The sequence below is a fragment of the Poecilia latipinna genome, unplaced genomic scaffold (genome assembly GCF_001443285.1).
Source record: "Poecilia latipinna isolate Pla-1442-1.1 unplaced genomic scaffold, P_latipinna-1.0 Scaffold225, whole genome shotgun sequence".
NCBI lineage: Eukaryota > Metazoa > Chordata > Actinopteri > Cyprinodontiformes > Poeciliidae > Poecilia > Poecilia latipinna.
Window position 1 is genome coordinate 393,556 of NW_015112841.1, and position 14,206 is coordinate 407,761.

The 14,206-nt window shown below is 41.0% G+C and overlaps 1 protein-coding gene across 3 annotated transcripts in view; it reads right to left on the minus strand.

The window, feature by feature from the left end:
* gabra3 (gamma-aminobutyric acid type A receptor subunit alpha3) overlaps positions 1-13,862 on the minus strand; it is a 128,161-nt gene extending 114,299 nt beyond the window's left edge. Inside the window, exon 1 of one of the 3 annotated variants that reach the window (XM_015031969.1) lies at positions 13,428-13,862. The gene's annotated coding sequence lies outside the window, so the exon portion shown is untranslated. Of the gene's footprint in view, positions 1-4,432; positions 4,773-13,427 lie in introns of those variants that run through there. The other 2 variants (XM_015031967.1, XM_015031968.1) reach the window with 2 other exon arrangements.
* Between the last annotated feature and the right edge of the window lie 344 nt (positions 13,863-14,206).

Genomic DNA, 14,206 nt, shown 5'->3' on the forward strand with positions numbered 1-14,206 from the left:
CAACTCTTTCTCCACAGTAAGACAAACCACTTACTGCTGCCCCAGTAACATACATAAACGTATAAACGATGGATTTAAACGACTTTTGAACGATTCGTCTGACCTGACCTGAACCCGAGGTCTCACAACTTAACTCATGGGCCTCAACTGCGCACCCAGCTTGGGCGTAATCAAATGTTTCAAGGTTTTGACGTCAGTTTGGAGGATGAATCCACGTTCCCCTGCCGCATTTTAGACTTTAGGCCGAAATTACAAGCAACACGTCAGCCGAAGCTTTGAAAACGAGGAAACGAGACGATGCTCTGCAGCGAATTCACTCCTCGATTCATTTGGTTTCTTCCATGACGTTCTTGTGAAGTCGAAATTGTCTGCATCAAGTGGTCCGGTGTGGGAAGTGTAATCTGTCAAATTGGCAGCTGGCCGTCAGATTTTTAACAATTTTGTCTAAAAAGTATGAGCAGAAATTTCCATCTCTACATTTGAAATCCTGGTAGAGAAGTAACCCTACCTGCATCTACATTGAAGGGTAGTTGTGCAAAGTATTGACCCACTGTTGTTGAAGACAAACTTTCACACTTTTCAATAGTTATTTGCTGTTTTGCCACATAAAGCCTCAACTTAAATAGCTTAAGGAATATTACATAGATACGGTTTTAGAAATACTTTTGCGGATGAACAACAGTTATTTCCTGTATTTTAGTGTTTTTTTTATATAACGGCATTCATATGTCTCTTGGCTGTGGTAAGAATTTATTCATGTCTTGTTCAGTTTTTATCAAAAAGGAAAGTTCATGGTTTTTCATCCGGGACAAAGAATCGTCCACGGTAAAAGCTCTCCTGGAGACACAGTGTGCTTACAAGTATAAAACACCAAATGCAATAAAGTAGACCTGTCATGATAAAATTGCTGGTGGCCTCTGTAGTCTCTTAGTCTTTTATTATACTTACTTTAATACAACAGTTCCTGCTTTATCAAAGCTGATGTGATGCTTTTTTTTTTAAAAAAAAAGCAATGAGATCACTTTTCTTTCTTTCTACAATCTTCTCCCAGCCTTACAAAACCTTGAACTAACCAAAAACCTTTGCAGAATATTTACACATGAATCTAAAAGCACTTCTTTTAGGTCTTCAAAGCTAAAAACGATGCCGTGTCTCTTCATTAGAGCTGGGAAGCGCACAAAACCACCGTCTACCACATGCGACATCACACGTTTTAATGCTTTTAAAACCGTGAACAACACATTTCCTGAATCAAACGCTAAACAATCCCGTTGTGCTCGTTAAAATGAAATAAATGTGGTCTAATTCGAGCCGTAAAATCTCCTTGTGCATGTAAAAGGTTTATTTGAGCGACTCTGATGACACCTACACTACGTTCGATCATGTCAGCGCAGCGTAGCGGATGGAAAATAATCTCTGTGAAATAAATGTCTCTGTGCTATACCTCGAGTAATAAGGTGTAGGCTGAGACAGCAGGAAGGTGTCCAGAAGCTGCGCACATTAAAATACCTGCAATCCTCTGGGACTGTCTGATAAAATAACTATAAATACCGCCGTCTCCGAGGGGAGGGGGAATTTACTTATGAAGGAAGGAGCTGCTGGTTCTGTGCAGAAATTTGCAGTTAATTTAAAAAGATTGCAGTCCACTCTGCTGGGTATACAGAATGACTGTGATGTAAACTGAATTAGCCCCGTTAACCTTTCACTGCTGTCCACAACGACTACTGGAACTTATTTTGCATATATATATATATATATATATATATATATATATATATATATATATATATATATATATATATATTCAATATATTCAGTTCTTTATATAAATTGTTAAAGAGAAAATCTGCTAATCTGCTCTACAGATTTAAAAACGATACAGTTGTTGTTCTCCAACTACGTCTTTGTGTCTGAAGTGCTAACAAGTTGAAATCTTGCCAGTTTTGTTTTAACATCATCTTTTGTTTTCAATATATTCAGTTCTTTTAACTTATTTAATTACTAACTTTTTTGCAAAATTTGAGTGTAAAATTAAACAAATGCTTTAAGTTTTTCTGTCATTTAGAGTAGGAAAAAAACCCCACAGAGTTGGTATTATTAATTGAATTTCTCTTTTGGGAGTCAATACATTTTCCTTAAAATTTGTTGTCGTGCAAATTATGCTTCTCCGGATATATTTGATTATTGGGGGGAAAAAAGAAATCAGAGCGTCTGGAGGGAACAGCAAAACAATGGTGAAAAGGATATGGAAAAGAGAAGAATCTGACAGGAAAGTAATAAAAACTGTCTGGCTTTTCTCTGTGTGTGGGAGGCGATTAAATGACATGAAAACCAGGTGAAATGAACTCAAGGGAAGGAACGACTGACTGATCAACACCACCTGGGTTGTATCCAGAGAAGTACCACGTCATAACAACATACCTAAACGTGCGTAGCTTCACCATTCCTTTATCATCTGGAAAACTGTCTAAATCTAAAGAAATTTTAATTTGCTTCTCAATACTAATTTGCTCCTGCTAAAGATTTTAACAGTGGGGCAATTACATCACAAGTCTAACATTGTACTTAAAGCTCATCTGATCAGACGGTTTCAATTAACTGCGTGGAGACGAGCAAAACTTTTTTGAACGATTAAGCAATTAGCATTAGCTAAGCTGATTACAAAAAGCTTACTGCTTCAGTGACCAATAGGGCCGGCCTGCCACTATGAACATCAGCTTAAAGGGTGAAATAACCTTGACTGTTAGGATGAAACCACAATCTGCAGACCAAACCCTGGTATCCCACGTCATACACAACATTCCATATCAACGGGCGAAATTCGTATCTTAATGTCTTAATGTCACGTGTCAGACCCGTGTAAGGCGATCCCAATGACAAAATTAGCTGTAAAGCTAACATGTTTTAACAAAGTAAAGGTCAAGAGCTTTAATTCAAAGCCTTTCTGTTCAGTGTCTGTTGCGTGGTTGCTCATGAAACGTGTTTTCAATTTCATGAAAGAGAAATAACTCTTAATAGAAGCTACAAATTATTATTTTTATTATTATTATTATTATTATTATTAGTAGTATTATTACTGTCTTTTAAATGACCTCAAATTAGTGTAAATGAATTCAGTTCGGCTATTTTGAGATTTTTGATGAGCATGAAGCTACTTAATCAGACGGCAACTCTTCAGGTCTAACTTCTTCAGACCAAATTATGCTGAATACAGGTGGAGGAGTGACTTCCTCTAGATGAGGAAGTGACAGAAGGCTGATGAAAAGAGAGCAGAAAACAGACTTCTCCTGATTTACGTTGAATACTCTGCAGATATTATCCTTTTCTTTGCAACTTTTACAGGACATTTTGAAAGGCGTGTCTGCAGATCACGTTAAAGAAATACGCTTCTTCTTTGTTGGCGTTAAAAGACCGTTGCTCTTTACCTTTGCTACATTTGCCACCTTCTTCTCTCTCTGGTTTTTATTTAGATATAAATCTTTAGCAATCTCTACTGCTGTCCTTTGAAGTTGCGTCTTTTCTCTATGCGGCCCAGAGGATCGAGCCTTTGAAGCCAGTTGACTTGGCAACCTCCGCTGTAATATCACGTTACAATCTGAGCTTAGAAAAGACGGATCGCTTCTAATTATACAAAAAAAAAAAAAAAGACATCTCAAGTCTTTTAAATGTCACATCTGTCAGCCAGTGCCAATATAAATCGGCCAATAGCGGACAGGGATTCATTTAGAGCCTTCTTCAGATTGCTGCTCTTGTTGAGCCATCAGCCCAGAGCGCAAAATGTTTTATTCACCACCACATAACACGGGCAAAAAGAAATAATGGAGATGCTAAAACAAATATTGACGTGCAAATTTCTGTTTTTTTACATAACTGGAACATTTACGACGAAGCGATAAGAAGTCATTTAAACATGCCTGCAGGATACTCGCATCTGCGTTTCCTTTCCAAATTACTTTAAAAAGGAAACTCTGAGGGGGTGTGGGGGGTCTGTTATTGTTTTACCCTGATGAAAAGATATGTCCTCTAAGGACAGAGAAGCCAACATCTACAGGATTTCTGCTCACGCTGCTAAAGCACAATCACAAAAAGCCCAGTGACGTTTTCTGGCTTTTTTTTTTTTTTTTTTTTTTTAAACTTGCTCAGGAACTCCGGGTCACAGAATAACAAAAAAAACGCATTAGTCGCTTTGACAGACACACAGTTTCCCCGCTCAAGAAGAAGTGAAAATAATTGCATTGCTCACGCTGCAGATTGTGACACCCTCAGGAGCCAGTGACACACACAATTTACTCAGCTGCGATACAAAATTAAATAAAGACAGCTAAAGTTTCTCTTCTCCTACAGAAACCCTTCAGGACTTCCAGATAACCTCCACTATCTTTGGCCCAAGAAGGAGAAGAAGAAAGAAGGAAAAAAAAAAAAAAAACCTCACCAGGTTACCAAGGCAACAGCTTGGTGAATGATGTTTTGCCCACAGTGTCTTACGAAAGGACGAGCATCATCACACTCATGAGAGTCGCCGAGGAGGAGCGGTGAATTATCGCCTTCATTTGCACCCGCTACCTTTTCCATGGTCAGAACAGTAAACAAAATGACATCTTCAAGATGGCTGTGGAAAGCTTTAATTACCGATATGTGCTTGCACCAAAAAAACCCATTAGTGCTCCACCCTTTCATCCACACGACTCTCGCAAATGAACCAAGCGTGCCGAGTCACGAAAAAGTGCATCCGCCGTCCAGCGGGATACCCTTCGAGTCTATCTTTTCCAGCTTATCTGGATCCGCGGCGAAAAATACAGCCAAGCGCCGCCTTTTCCTCGAGGAACTAAAATTGCTTCTAGTCGTCTGCCAGCTTTAATCGTAAGTCGTATATCAAATATTTGTATTCCGTTCTCACAGCCAAAAAAAAAAAAATCAAGTTAGGGGAAAGGCAGCGACGATTCCTCACTGGACAAACAACCTTTTGGATATGTTTTACGGTTTTAAATACGGCATTCATCATCGACACCGTTTCGGGTCTCGGATGTCTGACATTTGCAAAGTGTCTGGTGACCTGCAGACATTCTGTCTCTGGTGTGCGGCCGGACCTAAAATTAAGATGTAGTCTCCTTGGGAAGGCTGACATTTGGAAGCTTTTCTGTTCGCCTTAAGCTCAGACAGCACAAAAGAGACAGTGTCTTGTGAAAGAACGCATAACTCTTGAGTTTTTTTTTCTTTTTGCCAAATTTGAAATGCCACAGCCCTCAAATTCGATGATTTTCATGAGATTTTATGTCAAAGACTAACAACAAGAAGCGCAAGAATGTGACGTGGAAGAAAAAGGGATTTCCAGCATATTTACTCTGTTATTGCTACATAAATCTAATGTAACCAGTTGCCTTCAAAAGTACACTTTTAAGACTTTATCTGTAAAACAGTCTGCACCTTTAAACATCACTGGTCATAGTTTGACAAAGTGGTAAAAAACTTCAAGTAGAATTAATGCGGGGCAAGAAAAATGCAATATTACATTCCCTCAGCCTGCAGTGTAATATGTATTTAACTTGGAGAAAAATGGCTGCCCACACAAATCAATACATAATGAGATCAGTCCTTACTGTAACTACAGCGCGGACGTGCAGGTTTCAAAAGTTACTCTAAAAAAAAAAAAAATACCGGAGTAAAGGATTTAACTGCGGATTTATTATTTTTAGAGAGTCATTATGCGATTGTGATTTCTCACTGCCTTCCTTCTAAAGAACCGCGCAGCGTGAAGCTCTGGATGCGGTGACAATGGCTTCTAAGAACGCTTAATATTAGAGAGGGAGGGTTCATGAATTCATTTAAAAGCTAGGGCGCTAAAACCCGAAAAATGTTCCTCAAATTTACATTCCTTTCATCATGTTCTGAAGAATGCAATCCCACCACCGTGAAAAAAGGTCCAAATCTCAGTACAGAATGGGGGGGGGAATGACAAGAATATGTTAAACCGTACCACTGGGGAACAAGACGATATTTTATGCCCGTGTTTGTTTTTATCCCTCCTCTAATTTACTGAGATGTGCATCTTCAAAAAAAAAAAAATAATAATAAAAAAAAAATCCTGCAGATCAAGACTCTTCTGTTTCTGTACAGACTGCAGAAATTATACTTCTGGAAGAATATTTGTCCAGGAATACAGCAACTGCTGTGTCAAGACAACACTAACCAGAAAAGAGATTGAATGATTTGTTTAACATGAATGCCGAAAGCAATGAGACAGGAGAATAAACGAAGGGAGGAAAAGTTACTGAAATTCCAGTAATAATCCAAGACAACACAAGTAAACACAAAGTTCAGTTTTTAAATGAAGGTCTTTGCAATTAAGGGGAAAAATCCGAACCTACTGGTTGGGTCGCCCTTGGCAACAACTGCAATTGAATGTTTTAATAACTTGACGATGAGTCATTTGCAGCTGTGGAGGACGTTTTGCCCACTCCATCTTCACAGAATTGTAATTTAGCCACATTGGGGGAGTTTCCCGGCACAAACTGCCTCTTTAACGTCGTGCTGCAGCGTCTCAAAAGGAGTCAGGTCAGGACTTTGACTAGGCCACTCCAAAGTCATTTTGTTTTGCTTCAGCCATTGACAGGTGGACTTGCTGGTGTGTTTTGGATCATTGTCCTGCTGCAGAACCCTCGTCAAGTTTCGTCTTGAGGTCATGGTCGGATGGTCGGACGCTCTTCTTCGTGATGTTTTGGTCGTCATCATGGCTCCATTTTCTTCCAGTCCCAGTCCCACCACTTTGTTTTACTGTTGGTATGATGTTTTTTGTTTTTTTCTGAAATGTGGTTTAACTTTCACACCAGATGTAAGGCACCACATGCCTTCCAAAGGCCCTTGTCTCATCAGTCCTGTGAACGTTTTCCCCAAAGTCTTGGGGATTATCAACGCGTGTTCACGAAAAATTTAAACAATGTTCTTTTTGCTCAGCAGTGGTTTTGGAACTGTCATGCAGAGCTCCAAAAACCCAGTCTCTTTCTTAGGGTGGAGGCATGACCTCCGACCTTAACCGAGGCCAGTGAGGCCGGCAGTTCTTTGGATGTTCTTGTTGGGCCTTTTGTAACCTTTTCGATGAGTCGTCTCTGCGATCTCACTTGGGCTTTGGAGAGGCAAACCCTTTGGGAGCAGCATATGGGCTTTTGAATGACGCACAACTTTTTATGAACTGTGCCACGCTGGAGCCAGCTGCAGACTGTTCAAAAAGACATAAACGAACCGTCATCCTCCTACCACTACTACTTCCTGTCGTCGTCTTCAGCGTTTTTCCCAGTAACATTTTGTCGGACAGGTCCTATTTAAGTGACGTCTCAATTAAGAGCAAGTGTGGCATTAATCAGGGCTGGTTGTGGCTACAGACAGCGATTGTAGGTGTGACAAACCTACAGTTATGTTTCAACATGGAGGGGAAAACCCTTTTTTTTTTTTTTTACACAGGTTTAGATTTCTTTCTCTTAATAGTAGACAGCTTCATGTAAAAGCGGCAGTTTACGCTTATTTTCTTGTCTTGTGACTGATGTTTAAATTGGCCATCAGTTAAACACTTAAGTGTGACAAACATGCCAAAATTAGGAAATCAGGAAGGGGGCTAATACTTTTTAACTCCTCTGTGTCTCCACTTCTTTGTCTGCACAAACCCTGCATAGCTTTCTTTTTTATCTTGGTTTGTTCCACCTCTCATCATCTGTTATCTCCCCTCAGAGCTCAGTGTTCAATGACTGACGTGACTGTGGTTCAGTATATGCGGGGCCTCTTATAATTACATACTGTTATCATAATCATTTAATGGCTGCTGCTGCTGCTAATTTAGCCCAGCGCCTGCTTTGCCAGAACCACGGAGACGCACATAGAGACTTTCCAAGCTAGTTTCTCCATCTTCTTGCCTTTTTTTTGTTTTGTTTTTTTCAGCATAAACATGAGAAGTTTGCGAAATGAATGGTAATAATATCGTCTTGCTCACAGAGCCAAAAGCGCACACCCGACGCACAAAGAAGCACCAATAACTGTTTTTGTTTTGTTCCCCCTCCCCCCCCCCAAACATGGAGGAAGATATTACTCTCATTTCTTTCGTAATCACTTGAGATGCTTTGGTTTTTACTGCATCATGCCTCCATGTGCCTGAAGGAACAATAATGCAAATGCGAAACCCGGCAACAATCTGCCTCCGTCTTTGCCACATTTCGTTTGAATGCACGTGCGCAAAGACTTCAAAGAATAGAGATGACAGTGGCTGGAAAAAAAAAAGGAAGGAAAAAAAAGTATTCATTCCCTTTAAACATGAATGCATTTTGTCCTGTAGGAAACACAAACTGCATTGTATTTTAATTGGGTTTTATGTAATAGACCAAGACAAAGTATAAAGTGAATTGTTAATGGCTTTTCAGGTTATTATGAAAATTAAAAAAAATCTGAAAGATGTGCCCTCTCCCCTGAGTCGACACGTAGCAGAGCCTCCCTTTGCCTTTAGGCTCCCGGGTTTGTCCATCTCAAAACATTTCTGATTATTCTTCATTGCAGAATAGCATAATGCTGTTCTAACATGTGACCCACACGTTTACCTAAATCCTTGCATTGCAGCTCTGGCTGTGTGTTTTGTTTTTCACTATTTTCCCACTGGAAGGTAAACCTCTAACCCCGACTCGAGTCTTTTGCAGCCTCTAATAAGTTTTCTTCCACGGATGGAATGTATTTAGCTCCGTCTATCATCCTGGTCAACATCCATGTTCCTGCTGAAAACGGGCATTCCCACAGCACGATGCTGCCACCACTATGTTTTACAACTGAGTTTTTGTTTTTTTTTTGGGGGTGGGGAGATAGTCTCTTATTAGAACACCTCCTAACGCATGTTTGCTGTGTTCCCCGACATTGCTTGTTATAAAAAAAAAAATTCAAGAATGTCTTTCTTCCAACTACTGTTCCATCACTTCATGTTACTAAAAAGCGCTTTGCATAGACTGAACATTAAATAAAACATGTTTTTTTTAATTAATACAAATAAAATATAAAATACTTGTCACATACTGAGGATCTAAAGAAAACACTCGCTTGGGGGTCGTTAGTTCTCTCTAGGTTACATAAAAAAATAAGAGAAGATTATGGTGCAAATCAAGATTAGCAGATTTCCTGTGGATGCAGTTTCCCTCCAGAGCTACTGAGCTCTGCTGCTCCTCCAGAGTCGCCATGGGTCTCTGTTTTATTTAAAAAAAAAAAGAAGAAGGATTGAAAAACGGTGTTCTAACAATCTGTGCTACGCATGAATCCATCCCACCTCGTGGTAATGTCCATGCGCACATCGATGCTACGTCACAGACTGCTTACTCAGCAGATTTTTTATCAATACATCCTACCTGTGGAAATTTTGTTTCGTCCGTTTTATTTCGTCGGAGATTAAGGTAAGCTTTATTTAATGCATTTTATTTATACCTGACTTTATAACCCTGCCCCTATACTTTTAAATATTTTAGTTTAATAACACTTTTTTTTCTTTTTTTTACTAAACCATGCTAAATAGAGCATGTTGGTAGCGATATTCTGTGAGATTGAAGGTGTGATATTAGTGTATATTAATCACATCCTGTCATTTCAGTGCACAGTGATCCGTGCAATCCAGTGGACACATTGTGGCTGCGCTGAACCTGATAAAGTCATACGACGTATTAATGTGCAAAAAAGAGTTGCGGTGATCTGTATTTGCAGATGTCTGTTTGATTTAATTTCAATAAGAATCTGTTTCCCCGGTGTGACGCTGTTTTATTCTTACAAAAATCTCTGTATTTAAAATGTTTTTTAAGAAGGTAAAGATACTCTAATAAAAGGATTAGTGCAAACATCTGCGATAGCTTTTCATTTTAAAACGGGTAGGATGTTCAGATGAAGGAAGTGATATTTTTGTGTTTTTGTCGTCTATATAAATTGTTCCAATGGTAAGCATTAAGCTTCCACTTCAGTCCCGTCACTCAAATAATGTTATTAACACAGCCTGCCGTGATTTTCGGTTTGTAAACATGACGGTAGCAGTTTTGCGAGCGCAGCAAAACTGACAGACAGACTTGGCTATCTATCCGTGCTACGGTAGGAAAATCTGACAAAGTTGCACAGATAGTCAGAACACTGGCTTCCACTTCACCTTTATGCACCACATTGTGTCAGTCCATCACATAAAATCCCCGTAAGACACATTGATGTTTTTGATACATGCTAAAACTTCAAGAGGTGTAGATACATTTTTTTTTTAAAAAAAGAAATCTTCCTGAAAACCTTCCATCTTTTTAACAGAGTGACTTTCCAGCTTCAGAAAGATCTGCTCAGTCTGCTAGCTTGCGTACAGCGGGCAAGAAATCTGAACAGCATTTTTGTTCCCCACACAACAATTTAGTGTGAAGAGAAACATGGCGGTAGTTTGGGGATGGGGGGAGGGGGGGAGCTCCATATGTCCAAACTGGCTGAGCCATTTAGTTATGGTCACACTCATGAGTCCAGGATCATCATGTTTGGTCCAGACTGAGAGCGGGCCATGCGGAACGCCGTACGGCTGTGTGTTCTGTCACACCGAGAGGTGTGGCGACAACAATGGAGAGTTGCAGAAGGGGAAAAACTGCCTACAACGTTTGCAAGCGGGAAAAGCGGGTGGAATTCTCTCATAACCTCAAACTGGACGGTGTCCAGTAATTATATCGAGAACGTGGCCTCTGACTCTGGCTGGTTGAAAATCAGGGAAAAGATTAAGCTAAAATTCGGAGCAATAGCGTAGCTCCCTCTGATGTGCGGGCTACGTTTTAACCTATGTACACTTCAGACTGGAATTAGGTGATGATTAAAAGCCACCGTGACGTCAGCCACAGCCTTGAGGACTTAACGACCTATTTTGAAACCTCTGCATGCAGCATTCTTGGATATTTTTCAGACAGAAGATGTTCAGGGGGCAGAACTATCTGAATACCTGAGAACTCATTTAGAGAGTGGCAATGGCGCTTATGGGGACAGGGTTTAAAGTGCTCCTGCCAATAATAATATGACATTTTGAGCTTTAGTACAATTTAGGCGTACATGACGCCTTGTTGAAACATGCAATAAAAAAATAATTGCAGTAGTATATAGTCTAAAAACCAGTAACCCTATTTGAATATATTTACTTGGCTTGGAAAGAAAACCTGAAGAAGCTGCTTTAACAAAGTCATGGGACAATCACTGGGAAACTTTATTAATATTTTCACAGCCCTGTTAGCCAACAGGAAGTTTTTAGTCATCTTCTGTAACTTTTCCAAAGGTCAGGACAAAAACCAGAGACGAATCACTGACTGTTTCTTTCTGCACAGTCACTTTCTATGTCCTGGGTTTTCCCTCTCTGTAGTTCACCACGCTGGCTTTCTGCTGGGAATTAGTTTATGTCCACTGAATAATTTCTGTCTCGCTATGGATCAATAATTTATCATACCAGTAGAGTCCACCCGATTTTTTTTTTATTTTTTTTTATTATTATTAAAAATCTCTGGCTAACTCGAAAAGTTTGCCCACAGCATCACAGGCTCTCCACCGTATTCAACAGTAGACACGAGGTGCTTTCCCACAGACTCGTCCATTGCTTGACGTCAAACCCACTTGCAGAGTTTAGAACCAAAACGCTCAATCCCTCCAATCTGACCGAAGCACCCTCTGAACAGAAAAAAAAAAGTATTTTCTTACATCACTCTCAAAGAACATAGTGTCTAATGATTGGTATGGAGACTTTGTGACCTCTCTCTGCTGGAGGGCTTTAACAGTGAGCTATAAAGATTCGTTTTACCTCCTAAACCAAACTCTGTGTGATAGAAATATATGGCTCCGCTGCCAGAATGTGACCAGTGGCTAGAAAAGTGGGCCTCTTTGTAATATCATGTTTGTACCCCAGGGGGGGGAAAGAAAGTAATGAATCACCAACAGGAAGATTCTGAAACTCCTAATCAACCTTAAATATGTAAATATGAATAAAACATGATGCAGTTCCATTTATTTTAGCGGATCTGTTTGAGGGAACACAAGTGACTTTGTTGATAATATTAATTCTTTAACGTTTTCCCCCGCTGGAAAAGTGCATGTAATTAACGGCTAGCATTTTCTTAGTCTTTGATTATGAGCCGCTAATTAAAGACGACTCTGTTTAAGGACTTTCTTTGCGGAAAACATTAAACTCTCTTGTCACAAACGGCTTGAAACATTAAGATGGACATTTAAGCATGTGTGTGGAGTCAGTTGGCAAATCAACACTGCTTCCTCACAATCTCCCATTCAACAGCAGGAAGGCAGTCTATATGTTATGAGTGCATGTCTCTGCTGACCCATTTTCTACATAGGGTGACTTCTGCAATCAAGTGGATGTTAAAGGCAGATCTTAATGTTACAAATACATTATTCAAGCAGCAGGGCACCGTGCTGCCTCTGTGTCCAGTGACAACACACAACATGCAGGGGCAGCAACGCAGGAAAAGCACCCAAAGAGGTAAAGAAGGGAGCAGACATGTCTCTTGTCTTTACGTGTTTAAGTATATCAATAAGAAGCGCTTCAAATTCTCTTTAAGGTGATTAAAAAAACAAACAAACTTGTGAGCAAAGGAACGTCAGAAGTATGCTATTGAGCTAACGAGAGGTGGTGTTGCAAGGTAGGGGTGAGAGGGGGCGCAGACAGCTTTAACGAGGGGTGGCTGGGTGGGGAGGGGAGGTTTATTCCAAGGTTAACTTAGCCTCCGCTCAACAGTCTTCTCTCATGTTGCGGCATCTCCTCTCTGACGGGCTGCATGGCACGCGGGGGGTCAAAGCACGAGACCGGAGTTAGGACGAACGCGCTCGTGTTTTATTATGTTTCTGTCAACATTAAAGCCAAAAGAGAGAGAGAGAGAGGAGAAATAACGTCACGCGCGCTACGTTAATTGCCTATTAACAGAAAGTAACAATTACCCGCACCGAGCCACAGTGTCGCATTCCGCTGCCAGTCGAAGACAAGCAAAAAAACAAAAAACAAAAAAAAAAAACACACAAACAGATAAAACAATTATTTAACACGGGGGGGGACACACGTTTTCTAACAACACTACTTATTTCCCGAGCGCAAACGAAACGGAGCAGGCAGGGAAGGCATGCAGCGCCGCATCCCTCGGTCCAGCATCATCTCCACTTCAGCCACGGAGACCTGTTAAGCCACCAATTATACTGCGGTAGCTCCACAAACAGCAGTTGTTACATGTTGAATGAAACATCGCTGCCGAGGACGTCAGAAAGCGTCTCCCGCTGTCATTCGGACCTGAACGTTACCGAAACTCTTTTTTAAAAAACAACAACAACAACAACAACAACACGAGACATTCAGCGGCGCAGGTAAAGACGGACATTAAATAAATCAATAAAATAATTAGTTTTAAAAAAAATCTGAATCTCACCCGCAGCACTGAGGGTTGCGTTCCTGCCGTTTCTTCTCCCTCCTTGGAGTTAATGAGGTTCTGACGCTTAGTCCGTCTGATTTCACCCTCAACTGTTATCATCCACTGGGTATGGATCTGTTTTTTTCTTTTTTTTTTCTTTTTTTTTCCAGCGGTGAAATAGGGGATAATTTGGCGTGCTTTTCGCAAAGCTCTGCCCTCTTCAAACTAACCTTCCCGCCCCCGTCCTCCTTCCCCTGCTCAGATTGGTGCTGGACAGGAGGGACAAACCCTGGACCCGGGGGCTGGTTTAGAGGCGCTGATTTGTCAAGGCGATCAGAAACCACATGGACACGGCAGTGGACCGTCTGCGAGAGGGTTTAACCGAGCAGCTTGTCACTGATGCTCCCGACAACTAGAGGACCCTTAACCCCCCCGCTCATCCGCCCTCCCTCCTCCTTGTTGTGCGCCTGTGCGCAGCAGCAGCAGCAGCCTCTCAGACGTGAAACGACGGTGAGTGGGCCCACTTTACTCCGTGGGCTTTGGCGGTCTGAGCTCTGACGCAGGTGCCCAAAGGTTCAGCCTGGACTGACAGAGATGCCCAGCCTTAGAGCTGCTGCTGACAGTGATAAAGTAATCTCATCTGAGTCAGTGCAGCAGCAGGAAATGGGAGCTGATTACCCCCCACTTCGTGACCTTGGGGTGCTGTTGTCTCATCAGAGATCCTGGCACCCAAAAAAAAAAAAAAAAAAAGGGGGGGGGAACAAGGGAAGGGGGGAAAAAAACAGGGAAACCCCCCA